The 11,664-nt window shown below is 47.0% G+C and overlaps 1 non-coding gene across 1 annotated transcript; it reads right to left on the minus strand.

Annotated features, from left to right (window-relative positions):
• Window positions 1-2,197: 2,197 nt before the first annotated feature.
• mir124-3 (microRNA mir-124-3) lies at window positions 2,198-2,280 on the minus strand. The gene has a single exon (NR_105280.1). It is a non-coding gene; the product is annotated as a microRNA mir-124-3 (primary transcript).
• Window positions 2,281-11,664: the final 9,384 nt, after the last annotated feature.

The following is an 11,664-nucleotide window of genomic DNA, read 5'->3' on the forward strand; positions in this document are numbered from 1 at the left end:
TGAGATTGAGGCTGAATTTGTGAATTAAGGTTGTGCTGAGATTAGGGATGGGGTAAAGGTTAGAAAAAGGGGGCACAATTGAAAGGAAAAGTGGGGGGTGGGGTTGGACGGCACGTGTCGCGTCTGAGACGAGGGTGCGTGGCAAACACGTCGCCTCAAGGGGATTTCTTGTGACCCTCATCCGAGCCTCCCTGAGGACGCCTGTTAGCCCCTCCTGGGATGCAAATGAACGGCCATAAAAGACAAGCAGAGTCAGACGATGGAGGAGGAGAGAGGTGGTGGGGGGAGTGGGGAGGTGTTAATGGCGTGGAAGTGTGTGTGGAGGAGGTCAGAATGTGTATCCTGGAGTGCACATCAAGTTAATGCATAGAAAAACAGGATGAGTTGCCCTGAAAATTCCTGCGTGTGTGCGTGTGTGTGTCTTCATCCTATATAAGACATTTATTAACGTCTTATTGAATTCTAGAATTTGAGCACCATTAACATTATCTAAAAATGAAGCATCACCCTGGTTTCAACAATTCACTTGAAAAAGGAAACCTTCAGTGATTCTATTTTTATTTTACACACCTTTCTATGCCGCTCTGTGTGTGTGAGTGTGTGTGATATTTCAAAATGTGCCTTCTGTATTCTGCTGCCGGGGCCGTGCGTTAGGTTCATTGTGCCGTTGGGTTCATCTCGCTCTGCAAGGTCATGGTTCTGCTTTATTTTCTCCTCATTATCATAAGGCATCCATCTCTTTCTTCCATTAGTGACGCTTCGCCATGTCGCCGGCGCGACCTCTATTTACATGACTAAATTAGATTTCTTCTCTCTTTCTGTGTGTGCGTTTTGTTTCTGAAAGACGGTTTCTGATGATCCAAACTGCAGGAAGATTAGAGCCAAAGTCGCCGAAAGAGGCTCGACTGCTTGATTTTTAAAAAAGTCATATTTCCAGCTGTATTAAGTTGCCTTTCACAAGCATAATATTATCAGATCCTCAACATTCTTTCAAGTTTAAACCTTTAGTGGTCTTTTTCTATCATCCTGCACCTGTCGGGGGTCACTTTTTCTAGTTTATTTTAATTCCCCCCACCAAAAGCAGCACAAACATAAGAATCTGTGCAGCTGATTAGTGTTTTCTGGCTGTGATGGGACGTCCATACGCAGTCACCTGCTCATCATCTCCAGGGGTCCAGCACTGTTGACATATTGAATATGACCCCCCCACCCCTCCCCGTGTGCTCCTTTTGTACTGAGAGTTTGGAAAATGCATAATGGCCAGACAGGCGAGGGGGCCCCAGTGTTGTTGATGACCTTGGAGTGGGCATATGTGGCCTCTGCATCCCTGTGTGGGGCTGGGACTCCTTTATATCATTTAATGTTCACCTTTTATAGAAAATAAAGGGTTTTCTGCCCAGACTTCTGCTTTTTTTTTTTTATACTTCTAACATGTTAATAAAGCCACAGCAGTAATTAAAATAAAGGCAGCTGAATCTCTGTAATTCTTCTGCTTGCTGTGTCTCCATGAAGCCAGATGTAGGTCAGCGCGCTGTAGCCTGCAGCCATTCAGAGCTGGAGTCACTTCACGCAGCTCTGTGATTATCGGAGCTGAAGCTCATGATTTAAATGACTTTATGCCTTTTTTTCTTTTTTTTTTTGGCTTTTTTTTAATTAGAAAAGAATACCAGAGAGGGCAAACAGGGATGTGGTGACATCTTTATTGAGACCTTTTGGCAGCAAGCAGTGTTAAAAAAACTAAAGAGAGAACAAATCTCCTGTGAATCTGTAAATAAAGGTAAAGGTGTGATTGTCCTTCGACAGCACGCCGCGTTGCCGTCGTCCACCCGGATCCGGCCGAGGGTATGCTGAGGTGTAAACACACAGACCTTTGAAGTGGCCCTCTGTCACCACACAGCAGATCCCCCCGGTGTGATCCCCTCTGTCCGTTTGGCTACGGGACCGGCTCAGCGTGTCTGACCCTCTCGCTCTCTCTGCGTTTTCTGCCTGATATCAGCGCCTCTGCTGGGCTTTCCTGCCTTGTGCCTGCTGATCTGAAGTCAGCGCTCTGTAACCTCTCTGCCTAACGCTTCCTGTCAGATCCCATTAGCGTCACCGCTGGTTAATCTTGCAGGATTGTGGCCAACGTCCGTCTGTGTCGTTGCCACTCTTTTTTTCTTTCTTTTTTTTAATTCTAATCCTCCAAAGCGAAGACTGTGGCTTCTCTCTTGGCATTCACCGCGTGCCTTAATTGTATTGAAATTAAATCAAGGTCCACTGTGAACACAAAGAGCTCAAACCCAAAACTCCAACGCCAACATGCACTTGGATTTATTTGATCACCCCACTTTTTAGAACCACTTTCCCCCCTTTGGTGTTCATTTATTAATAAAGCCGCCTTGTTAATATGAATAGACCTTATTATTGAATATTTTTCCGCCCATTAGTATTTGACATTGTCCTTCTCCTCACCTGTGGTCTTCCTATGCGGTCCTTTCACACCTCAAAGTGCAATGCATGCTAACCCCCCCGCGTCGGCTTGTATTCTCTTTGGAAATCAGGTTAATATGCAGACAGTAATGGGAGGCTGTTGGGGGGAGAACAGTTAAAATACAAGACAAATGACATTGTGATTCCTCTGGGTTCAGAACCAGAGCAGGCATGCATTCCTGTCTCTCCAGCAGCAAAATGTGAACAAAAGGACGAGAGAGAGAAAAAAAAAAGGCGATTGATCACAGCAGCAGATGCAGCACTGAGGCGTTTATCTGTCTACGTTCTATAGCAGCATCATTAAAAAGGCACCACAGAGAGAGAGAACGAGATGGAGCGAGCACGGCTACCTTTGTGGCATCACGGAGAGGAGCAGCAGCCTCGGCTACCTGGCTGCTACCATTCCTGCAGACCATCTTCCCCCCTCGCAGCAAAACAAAGGATGGCATCAGGATGTCTTATGAGCACGCGCTGCAGATGCGCAGCGGCGCCTGACCCATCGCCTCGATGCAAGCCAAGCTTCTGCCGGTCCTGGTTAAAGAACTTGGTGAGGTTTAATCAGACCGAGCAGTTCTTCAATTACACTTGGTAAAGCCTGTGTCGTTATCTCCCCTTACCCTCCCTCTCGCCCACCCTCCTACTCTCTCTCGCTCTCTCTCTCTCTCCCTCTCTCTCTCTCTCTCTCTCTGCACCCTGCTCATGTACCTATATCAATGTACAGACTTAAAAACAAGATCTAAATGACATGTCTCCATCCTTTGGTTCATAGCTAGGTACGCACAGGAATCACTTAGCAGATATCTGTCAGAAAAGCACATTTTAGCTGCTAAAATGAACACGAATGTCTGTCCAGAACAACTGCGACTGTTTGAAGCTGCTTTGTTATTACACTCGTCACTGCGTCCCTATTTAGGATGCTACACTTGTACAAGCAGAATAGCTCAGATCAAATATATCCTTCCTTTCTAAAGACGCTGCAGAAAAACAGCGGCGGAGGTGCCCGGTATTTCCTCCTCTGGGTCCTCGGTCCCCGCTTGCGTTTGTGTTGACGCTGTAGTTGTAGATGTGAGACCGCGCGGCTCCATCCCGCCAAGGTCCTCGCGGGCTCGGGATGATGAGCGTGTGGACGCAGGCACACAGGGGGGGTCAGTGGTGGGATGCAGGGATGGGAGGCAGGCAGGTGTCACGCATGCAGTCAGGGAAAACAGGAGAGAGGGTAGAAGGAAGGAAAAAAAGACTCATCTTAATTCTACCCAAGTCACCACCATTTAAAGAAAAAAATCCAAGTGGATCTGCTCAAGACAAAACCAAAAACAGGAAGAAAAAAAAAAGCCCAAGCTGTAAAATCTACATATATACGCCAGATAGGTATATATATGTATCAGGATCCAAGGGAGGAGGAGGAGGAGAAGGACAAAGATAAGGGATGGACAGAACGAGGAGGAACAGGCAACTGGCTCACACACAGACACACTGCGCTGAGGCAAAGGCACGGGCTTCAATTTATGCTTTCTGGTCGACACCACCCCCCAGCTCTCTCTCTCTCTCTCTCTCTCTCTCTCACACACACACACACACACACACACACACACCACGGTCACACAGAGCATCCCGCCCCTCTCTGCCCCTGTCCCTGTCCTGTCCCGTACTGGATGCGTGGCCCAGCTGATCAGTGCAGAGGGATTAGCCAACAGGGCCAGCTGGCAAGGATTACACAGGCAAAGTGGTGGGGGGTGTGCATGTGTGTGTGTGTGTTGGATGGGAGGACAAGGGTTGAGAAGGGTACTTCTAATTCTGGGGTGAGTTGGGGGGGGGGGGGGGGTCGTCCCGCACACACGTACACAGGCAAAGCCACAGATGTGCATAAAAAAAACACATCTGTGAAAATTCACCCAGGCACACGAACGCATCACGTGTCAGAGCCCGATCACGGTGTAACGCACGCGCTTTTTCCCCTCTTTGGGTGGACGGACGCGCTGCGACTGGCCCGTAACACATGCAGCGCGTCCCCCGGCCCGCGCAGGCGAGCCGCCCGCGAACGCACCACGTTGATAAATGTATGTAAATGTACACGAGGCAGCGGGGGATTGATGGCAGAGCGCAGAGTGGTGTGTTGTGGAGGGTGGGGGGAGGCAAGCGAAGAAGGCAGCCCCATGGGAGAGCAATGCCTGGCTGACAATGCAAGGCTTTGACCCCTGACCCCTCTCTGCTCCATCATCCATAGCCATCAGCTGATCCCTGGAAGTGGACAGCAGAGTGCCCCCACCCCCCCTCTTTTTCCTGCCTCTCTCGCACACACACACACACACACACACACACACACACACACACGCAGAGCTGAAACGAGCTGGACCAGCCTCACCTCTCCCTCCATCTCTCCTGCCTCCAGCCCTCCATCGCTTCCTCCATGGCCTTCTCTCGTGTGTCACGGCTCGCTTCTTCACTTCGCTCATCGCAGCGAGTCGCTCCTAACCTCTCTCGTTATTCCAAAATACGCCGACAACCACAACCGCCACATTCGTGCAGAAGCAGGATTAGAACTGAGCTGCATGTAGTCGAGTGTGTGCCAAAATCTCTGATTGATGTGATTTTTATTGAAATATTATGACATCTGCCCTGTTATATCTGTGTCCTACTTATCCAAATAATATTGTCATAATTAAAGAAAGCCTTTCTAATTACAAAAGTGCAGTTATGAAACATTTTCCGCTCTTCCGCCCCGGCCAGTGTGATATTCGTGAGGCTTTACCCAAAACAGCCTCGGCGTCTGCGCATCTTTCCAGAAGCCTTTTGACACACGTTCGCTCCAGATCCTTTCATCTCATCGGACGAAGGCACGAAAAAACAAAACAAAAAAAAACCCCAAACTATTTCAAATTCGTGCCATTATTGCAAACCTGGAAGGATTTCAAATATTCCAGAACTAGGATATATCACATTTCATGGCAAATGTGATCCGTCTCTCAGCTGTCGGTGAGTCTGCAGACAGGGACAATCTCAGGAGGGGCTTTCAGAGATCAGCTAGCATTAGTGCTATTTTACAGTTCTGTTTTCTGAGATTTTTTTTCTTTTTTCTTAACCGTTGACATTAAAGATGCAGCTGAGGCCAAACAGACACATTCATCTGTGTATCTCTCTCACACACAGACGCACACACACACACAGCACGATTCCTGTAAATTCACAAAACCAGTTTTGCACATATTTCAGCCTGTTTCTTAAAATGTGTAGAGGAACAAAATAATCCGAATTACATTGAATCTGCTCCCGTACGTGTGTGTGTGTGTGTGTCAAGTGTGTGTTTATTTAAAATTCTCGCTACAACATCACACGGGGCATAAATTTAGGCCGTGTTGGGACGTGCAGGGTGTGTTCCTGTACTGGGGTTTGCTCACGCGCACATCATCAAGAGAAAAGAATGATCTTAGAGAGCACATTTTGACATCCCGCTATCTCCTCCGTTTGAACAGGTTGCAGATGTGAAGAACCTGGCGGGAGAGAAAGAACCGCGCAGCCCCACCAGCACATCCACGAGGATCACAGAGGCTTTTTTGAAAAAATTATTTTACAGAGGAATATAAAGCAAAATACATGAAAGAGAAGAGCCGGGTGAGACAGACAGGCCCACGACAGGGAGACAAGTAGACAGTGCTCGTCCCCAGTATAGTAATCCGATGGAGAGATTAGCAAGCAGGCAGCATTTGGGTCGGATTATGGAGTCATTAGAAAAGACTGGTGCTCCAGAGCCTCTCTTATGTGTTAATGTGGCTTTGCGGATCCTCGCTGCAGTCTGCACAGATTGTCTCGATTGTGCGGAGAGTAGATCCTGTAGATCGTCTGTCAGTATGCAAATAAGAATGCATAAACTCTTTGACCCCCGGATTGATTTTTTTTTTTAAAGCACACAGTGTGTGTTTGGTTGTAAAAACAGGACAAATCATTATCTGTGACACCCAGCTTTTAACCTTTTAAAGTAGCAGCACAATAGGTTTAGAGTTTAGATTTATGCGTAAGTGCTGTTTTCATCTAATAGTGCAGCTAATCCCCTCTCTTCATCTAACGGCGTTCCTATTTCTCTATTTCATATTTTCTGGAGAAGTTGGCGCTCGTGATCTTGAATCTGCCGCCGAGACTCTCGGCTGTAGTGTTTAGCATCGCAGGTCGGAGGAGACCTCTGGGATGTATGGCCTCCGATCGTATAGCTGAGGTGTTCGGTGATGACGGGATTTAAGCGGGATCCGGAGCTCTTCGGAGAGCTTATGAGTGCGCGTGGGTGTCTGCGCTGGAATACACACGTTCACGGTGTCATCTGTGGATTCTGCATATTTACTCTGTAAATACGGGTGAACTCTGCATATGGGTGCACGCACATTTAGTGCTGTAAGGGGGAGGGGGGGGGGTTAGGAGGATGTAGGGGGTTTGAGGATCTGTGTGTGTGTGTGTGTGTGTGTGTGTGTGTGTGTGTGTGCGTGCGTGTGCGTGTGCGTGTGCGTGTGTGTGGGGGGGGGGCAGAGTGCAGTTCAGGGACAACTGATCAATGCTGCTGGCTCGCTTGTGTCGAATCTACCAACATGGAAGGGCGACCGTGATATCAGTTTCGGTTTCTCTACCACTGTGTGTGTGTGTGTGTGTGTGTGTGTGTGTGTGTGTGTGTGTGTGTGTGTGTGTGTGTGTGTGTGTGTGTGTTCATTCACCAAAATCAAAGGGGGGAAACTATACAAAGCCCTGCGTCAGCGTCGAGATTCCAAACTGATCGAGCACTTCTCCAACGATCAGTAACACCATGTAACTTTTCTGTTTTTAGGTCAGCCATACAATAAGCCACACACACACACACACACACTATCTGATCTGGGTTTCCAAAAACCTTCCCTTTCGCTGCTGCCTCTGCGTACGCCCCGGTTCCCCACCCCCATCCCTTTTTGTCAAATAAATTGCTATGTGACCTACTTCCCATTTTGCACCATTTCTGTCATGTTCAGATATTACTGTTTGAACATGAATGATTTGCTTTGGGGCATACAGTATCAAAGAAAACATGTATATAATAAGAGCCATACTCCACTGTAAAGTCTACTGATTTTTTTTTTTTTTTTTTTTTAAACAAAAAAACAAAACAAAATAGGAAAAAGCATATTTTTGGTGTGATTTGCAGGCTGGTGACTTTTTAGGTGTTTTTTATTTTTAATAAAAGCATGTCTTTGTTTTATTTGTAATTAAAGTCCATGCTTCACATATTTTCTGATTAGCACATAAAATAATACTGGTATCTTTCATATTAAGGGGGTGTCTTTGGGATCGTGGCAGACTGAAGAAAAAGGTAAATCAATTTTGCAGCCTAGTTAAGCAGAAAGCGCGGTCGTAATTTTCAGTAATAAGCATGGCTAATTCATGGGACCACAGTGCATTTATAACCCTGTTAGGTCTGCACTAGTTGGCATCCAGTGTTCTGTTTGGACCTGAGGTGACTCTCTGAAAAGCTCCTGGTGATGAAGAGGATTTTATGGCACGGCACGGCCATCACGTGTACTGTAGGCAGATTATACAAGAGCCAGTGTTGCAGTGCTGCACTGACTTTTATTCCACATTACTGCTCATTTGTATTATAATTTCATTTTATCTGCAGGTTTTTACGCAGTTTTATTGCTTTGTCACATTATCCTCAATCAGAATTCCACCTACAACAAATGTATAAATTGTGCAAGGATCAGAAATTTTAAAGCTGTTGGATATTTTTTTTTTAGGTTTTACATATATATCTACATAGGCGACCTGGACCCTTTTTTTTCCAATCACGCCGAGGCACCACAGAAGAGCGACGTGACCCTGATTTGCTGGGACCAGAATCCACATGACAGCAATTAATTTACATCCACTGTCTACACGGCTTCGCTCTCTTCGCCGCGGCCTCTGCGGACGCTCCGCTCCCGCGCGCCGACACTTTGAACGAGTTTCTTTCCTTCCGCTCTCCCTTTTCTGAAACATTTCGCCACATCCAGTCGCCCGTTAGCGCCGCTCCAGCGGACGGTCCTGCACCTCGCTGCGTGTTTGCCTGGATTTAGACAGGAATACTCACTGATATTCTTGATCTGCAGTAAGTGAACACATCGCCGCTATCAAGCAAATTAGCAGTCCTGGTTGAGGGTAATTATGGTATGATGGCGTTTGAAGCATCTTGTGATCCTTTTCTGAGGCTCCTTCTTGCCAGTTCTCTCATTAAAACACCCAACTCGTGCAGGTTCTCCTGCTCAAGGGTCTTTCTTTCTGCCCCCTTGTGATAAGAGACTTTATTCTTGTCCTACATCTCTCGCTGCCTCTCTACCTCTCACTCTCCATCCCACCACTCTGCCAAGTGCTTTTCCCCCGGCTTTTCAACTCAAGAAAGAAGACTTTTGCTTGAGGGACAATCCACCATTTATTTGTGAAGACAAAAACATGAAAAGGGGCTTTAGCGCTGTGTGTCTTTTTAGCCCCATTTTTTTTTGTCTCCCTTCTATACACATCCTAGCCAGCTCCATTGTGGCGTCTCCTCATCCAGCTCGGGCCTCCGCGCCTTTAGACTGTCCTCGGGGTGAGAGGGCTGCAAGAGCTCGGCTGGATAAATGCACTTGAGAAGGGAGGGGGTGCGACTAGGACAGTGGAGTGGAGGATGAATTCTCCAGACTCTCATCTAAATCCTGTGACTTGTGCAGCCACCCTCCAACAATTACACAAAGATACACACACATACCCACAGCCTGCCAGTGTTGCATGCACACCATTATGACAAGTCATCGCCCTGTATGCTAACTCGCTAAGTACAGTCATGCATTAGCGCACGCTCGCGCGCGCACAGACAGGCCACGGATCCATTTTGAGTCCTCCTTTACTTCCTATCCTAGATTTCCAAAGACAGCAATAGTGTGGAAATCTTTTTCTGGCATTTTTGGTTCCTTTTTTTCAAACCAACGTCGCTTGGGGATAGCGTCCGTTTTGGGATTGGCTGATGCTGAGGTGCGGGGGGAAAAGTTGCAGTTGGCAGCAGGCGGAAAGACACAGCGAGGGGAGTGTGGTGTACACAATAAAGGATTTTAAACCAAAGCCTCTTTGGTAAAGAGGGAGGGAGGAGGACTGAATGAGGCTGTGGGGGAGGTGGATGGATACAGGATGACACAACGTCCAGATTAACCCTAATCTCAGGTCTGGTGGTTTAGGTGAGGCAGTGGGGGGGGCGGGGGGGACTAAAGGAAGCTATCCCACGCCAGGTGGTCAAGAGGAGGTTAAAACTGGAAACGGGTTGGGGTGGGGTGGAGAGGGAGAGATGAGGATGGGATGGGGTGTTGCTGGGGAAAGATAGAGAGAGACAGCTCTGAAAGGGGGTTTCGGTATCGCAGCTTCTGACAAAAAAACAACGTAAATCGGAAGAGTGGATAAAAGTAGAAAATGGAGGAAGCTGAGCCATGGGTGGCAGGGTTGGGTTTTAGGGGGGGGCTTGGTGGGGACAGGAATAGTGACGGTGGCTACAGGGCGATTGGGTGGTTGGTACATGATGACAGTGGCACATGCCCTGGTGCATGGGATTAGAGGGACATTCGGTAATCGGCTGTTTAGGCTGTATGTAGGGCAAGAGTGGCTTAGCCCCGCCGCTCTTAGCAGGGAGCAGAAGAGGAAGAGGAAGTACTGCACAGAACTGCCGCATTCGTTTATCTGTCAGTCAGTTTATCTGCATTTAACATCCTGTGGTTTGATATCAAGGGGATAATCAGGCTGTACAGCAACTTAGGTCCAGAAGGAGATATTCAATCATAAAAATCAGCACATTCAGCTAAGACGGCTGTAACAAAAGTATGCAAATGACGTAGCGGAGCTCAAACTGGGCGTGTGTGCAAAAAGTTTCATTAAATTTTCATTTAATGCCACTCTACAGATTCCAGTTTACACCATTATCACATTACCAGCTCGGCCTGATTACTGTTTTACAACAGAATATTTATTTCTATATCTTTTCTCAGTATAAAAAGTTAAAGCAGAACATTTGGCCTCAAATTTTTTTTACGTTAATTGATTTAGCATCGTGTGGGGACGCGTGTGGCTGAAAACCTGCCCACACTGATTGGATTTGACATCAGTATGACATTTAGAGTTTTAATTAGAAAATGGTGTAATGGTTATACCACATTTGGCTGATAATAAGATAATCAAATATTCAAGAAATGTGTTCTGTTTATGTGTCTTTTTGAAAGAGCTGACACTAAACTGAACTAAACTAAACAGTAAATGCAGCATTTCTACATTGTGGATGGAGTAAAAGCTTCTTATTGTAAACACAAATTAGGATGGGAATCTGAAGTCTCACTATTGTTTTAACCTGAAGTTGTGCCTTTAATTTAAAAGGTTTCCACATCTACCAAACAACACAACAACCATCCTGGAAAAGACCCCCCCACCCCGACCCCGACCCCACCACCATCGCTGTCTGCCATCTTCCAATGAGCCAAGTGATTTATGTCAAGAGAAGTCAAGTGCAGGCGACCATATGATGCAAAATTTGTCAAGTTGCCTTTCCCCACTCTGGTTTATCATCCCGTGCAGCTCGCTTTTTGACTCGGCCTCCCCGGAGAGCGCCGTGTTGTGCTTTTAACCGACTGTAGCCGCAGCAGGGTAATCAGAGCTTTTGTTTTTCGCACCATCCCACAATCCCACCTGCTTCGGCGAGACGATGGAGGGCTCTTTGAAAACAACGAGGCGGCATGATTTATTATTCTAATTAGGCAAAGTGAGACTTTAGCAAAGGCACAATTACACTCGATTGCCAAACAGTTTTTCTGTTTGGATGGCTCCTGTTCTGTTCAGGTGCTGTTCAGAGGCAGCGCTGGAGTCGAGGTACATGACAACAACCAAACAAACACTCGAGTTATTCTGAATTGCAAATCGGCATTTGGGCTACGGCGCTAAAACGGAATTGCGTGGAGTAACCTAAAAATTCTACTTGATCAAACAGTGGGCTTAACGTGCCACGGTAGCCGGGTGAAATCCAGCGCGGCGTTTCATTCCAGGTCATTTCATAATCTCTTTGATACTCGCTCACATCTGTACATCTCTTCACTCTCACTCACCGACAATCAAACAGCTGCAAGCTGGCACACTCACTAAATCCTCCAGTGCAACACACAAGTCACACACGCACGTCAAGCGACACACACTCACGCACCCGCA

This window comes from Takifugu rubripes, chromosome 2 (genome assembly GCF_901000725.2).
Source record: "Takifugu rubripes chromosome 2, fTakRub1.2, whole genome shotgun sequence".
Classification (NCBI taxonomy): domain Eukaryota; kingdom Metazoa; phylum Chordata; class Actinopteri; order Tetraodontiformes; family Tetraodontidae; genus Takifugu; species Takifugu rubripes.